The following is a 4356-nucleotide window of genomic DNA, read 5'->3' on the forward strand; positions in this document are numbered from 1 at the left end:
CAGGATTCTCTTACAAATATTTTTTTTCTTCAAATTTACATATTTTTTATCAACGAAAGTGAGTGATCCTCGATCATATTATCTCTGTTTGAAGACTTTGGGACAAAACAGTTTCGTTTGTGCAATACCACGTTTAGAATAATGATGCAATTTCGTCGTTCCTTCAGTTTTCTCCATATTATAGATGGGGGGGAGGGGGTGTAGCGTAAACTCAGGTAAAAGCAGCATAGTCTGATTTCTGAGTGGATACAGTTTCGGAATAAACGGAAGAGAAGAATAGATGACGCCCGCCCTCAAGACATCAACGGATTACCGGTTATTACCTGCGAATAAACAGGCCGGTTCTCCAAAATATTTCAGTTTCGATTTGAATGATTACATTTTCAGTTGAATGAAAAGTAATTTCAACAACAATAAAATTCCACAGAAAGGAAGCATTTTTAACTAAAATAATGAATTATCAACTGAAATAGATGAATTTCATAGGCTTGCAAATAATGGGGTGATGTCAGTTGTTCAAAAGTGGAGGGTCATTTCCGAAGTAATTTTTTACGTAAAATTCGAATCCGGGGTCAGAATTGGCCTATCCCGTCAGGACTTTAAGGTATTTGAGGTTATGTGCCCAAAAAATGGCATTTTTGGTTGCTTTTCAGGTTATGTACAGAAGACATAAGTACAAATTTTCAAAAGAAAACACCCAGTAAAAAATGTCTGCCTCAAAGTACTCAAAACAAATGCTCAAGACATAATGGGACATATCTCGTAATTTCAAATTGGCCTAAATTGGTAAAGAAAAACGGTAATTAAACTCTGCGACCCTCAAATTAAAGAAAAAGAGCAGTGCTATATGATACAACTAAAGAAATTCCCCAAAAAAATTTGTGTCTTCTGTACATAACCTCAAAAGTAGCCAAAACGCCATTTTTTTGGGCACACAACCTCAAATATCTTAAAATCCTGACGTGATATGGGCCAATTCTGACTCCGGATTCGGATTCTAAGTAAAAAATTACTTCGGAAATGACCCTCCACTTTCCAAGAACAAAACCATGTTGGTCTGTGTTTTCAACCGAAAAGATGAGTTTTCAACAAAAGAAGATATTTTGTTAAACAAAATTTGAATAGTTACATTTTCTTCTATAAAAGTAATGTTCAACCAAAGGCTTGACATTTTAACTAAAATAATGGAACATGAATTTAAAATAATTACATTTTCACTTTTAAAAAAATATATATTTCAACCAAAACAATTTTTTTTAATGAAAAATTTTCAAACAAAGTTATGATTTTTCAGCTAAAATTATGTACCTTTTACTAGAGTAATTGAATTTTCAACCCAAGAGATTAATTTTTAACTAAAATGATTGTATATGTAAGTTGACTAGATAATTTTAAATCAAAAAGATGAAATTTTAACACAAGGGTTTATCTTTAAATTAGAAGAGTTTAATTTTTAACCAAAAAGTGAATTTTTAAACAAGAAGATTAATATTAAAACAAAAAGAATAATTTTATCCAAAAAAACAGGTTCTCAAAACAATACATGAATTTTCAACTGAAGAGGACAATTTTGCAAATCAAATAGTTGAATTTCGAACCAAGGAAGATCAATTTTCCACCACAAATGGAATAGTAAAATTTTCAGTTTGAAAAATTAATTTTCAACAGAACTGATGCATTGTCAACTAAAGTTCTGACTCTCCAACTCCAATAGATTAACTTTATGCCAAAAAGATGAATTTCCCACTAAAAAGCGCAAATTGTTAATTAAAAAATTGATTACTTACATTTTCAGTTCATAAAATTAATACTCAACCAAAGAGCTAAATTCATTTTAAACAAGAAGGTTAATTTCTATCAAAAAAGAAGGTAATTTGCAAACCAAAATTGAAGAGTAAAATTTTGTATTACCAAAATTTATGTTAAACCAAAGAACTGCATTTTTATATACAATGATGTATCTTCAACCATAAAAATAAACTTTTAACAAAAAAGTTTGACTTACAACCAAGTAATTAAATTTTTATACCAAAAAAATTTTTTTCAACCAAAGAAAGTAGGGAATAAACCAACAAATTTTGAACTGCATTTATACCTGCTCATCAGGAATTGTTTATAGAAAAACTACAGGTGTGAATAATAGAAATCGATGCTAATTAAAAAAAGACGGAAAAAAATAAGGATAGACACTTTTCTCCTTTTTCCCCTCTTTTATCCTTTGTTATGTATTTGCCTCTAATGAGCCGGAAAGGAGGTACATAGTTTGGAATTTTGAATTGAGAATCTTTCATTCTTTTCTGATTTCGTTGCATAAAATTATTCATAAGGAAGTGGAATTTCATTTAGATCCTTAATACCATTTTTTAAAATATATACATAAAGCTCAAGAATCGTTTTAATCTGCAGGGTTTGCTTATTTTTATATTTTTTATTTTAAGAATTCAAATCATATTTATGTTTTTTCCTATTTGGAAAATTGAATTATTTGAATAGATTGGCTCAGAATTAACCACACACTCAAAAAATGGTTAAATCAATCAGTATTCTGGTTAAATATGCCCATACTTTTGTTTTTGTTTTATGACCAGAAATCTGGTCGAATTAAACAGATTTTCTGGTCAAATTAACCAGAATGCTGGTAATTTAATCAGAATTCTTGTAACTCTAACCAAAAAAATAGTAAGGCCATATTTACCCAGAATTCTCGTTGATTTAACCAGACATTTTTTTGAGTGCAAATAATAATAAACCTTTTAACAATAAGAATGAACTTTCAACGACAAATAGTTATGTGTTCCTATTGGGTTTTATTAATTTAATATGCATTTGAGTGGGAAACAAGGAGAAGGTGAAAAGAGGGAAAAATGAACTCTGTCAAGCTTGAAGTAAATAAATATGAAATTCTCTCTATTTGGAATATTTTTATAATATTAATTGAGAAAACTGGAAGTGCCCTGTGATTGAGCGTCGCCCTGGTTCAAAATTTATAATAATTTATATTTATAATACTTAGGTATCAGCTTTTTAAAAATATTTTACATATTCGGGCCTTATTATTTGAAACTTGTGAAACTTTTTCAGCTTATCACTCGGGTATATAAATTTATATACAAAGATGGCGATGGGTGTTATGGTTACTTCTTTTCGTTTATTACAAGTACGTGGTGCAATTGCAGTCGACCAGGGACGTAAAATTATTTATACAATTAATGAAAATGATCAATGTGGAATATGAGGGAGATGTACTAAACAAATTGCGAATATAAATCAGTTTATTGTAAATTTCATTAAATAACTTTAACTAAAAATACATTTTTGCAATTTTGTTATAATCTTCATAAATTACATACCGTCAACCGGGGAGATTTTTCAGATCGCGGCTTTACCAAAAATCATAAAATTTACTCAATTTCTGTCACCTTATATGGGCCACTATTTATGTAATGATACCACTTAAAACTTTTAATAAAAAATTTCAATTAAAATTTGAAGGCCGTATGGCGAACTATTGCCTAATCGGCAGGGTCCCTAATTTCCAACTTCTCGCTATGTACGCCGAAGTTCAAGTGTGAATAAGTCAGCTTAGACTTCTTCGATTTAAAAAACATATAGGTGTTTTCAATAGATCTTTTCATGCAATTTGAGAAAATTATATTTAGTTTTTGTTTTCAATAAAAATGTAACCTAAATTTATCGAAATTAAAGATTAAAACGATTTTGACAAATTCCGACATAATCGAATTTTTAAAATATAGCATTAAGAAAAAAATAGCATTCTTCTCCTTGAAAAACTTGCTTTGACCAAAATGAGGAAACTTTTCGTTTCGAAGAAATAGGCGTTTGCATGAGTCGGCGCTTTCAAGGTACCGTGCAGTGTTACCCTGTTGGTGCGCCTGGTGGGTGTTTTCGCATTCAATACACTTTGTACAACATATATTTAAATTGTAATTGTCTGCAGTTAGCCTATTAAAATAAGTTTCTAGAATTCACCGCGAGAAAGATGCAGTACGTTCTTAATTTCCTTTTTTTCGTGGGACTTTTTTAATGTGAGCCCTTGCCTCTCACAAACTGAATTATTTTTTCTTCTCGAGCCAAAATCAATTCTTTTCTGCAAAACCAAGACATTTTTTACATTTTATGCAATGTTAGCAAGCAACTTTTTCAGTTGATTTTTAGAAATAATTTTTGAATCTGAACCTTTTCCATGGGTAAGCTTTTGAAACGGGTTACAACTTCGATCAAACCAGATACTGGACGATACCATGATAAATCTAATGTATGTCAGGTAGAATCATATACTACATGTGTACGATTACTAAAAGAAGATACGTACACTTTCTGTAAAGTAGAGGATGC

Source organism: Belonocnema kinseyi, chromosome 4 (genome assembly GCF_010883055.1).
Source record: "Belonocnema kinseyi isolate 2016_QV_RU_SX_M_011 chromosome 4, B_treatae_v1, whole genome shotgun sequence".
Lineage (NCBI taxonomy): Eukaryota > Metazoa > Arthropoda > Insecta > Hymenoptera > Cynipidae > Belonocnema > Belonocnema kinseyi.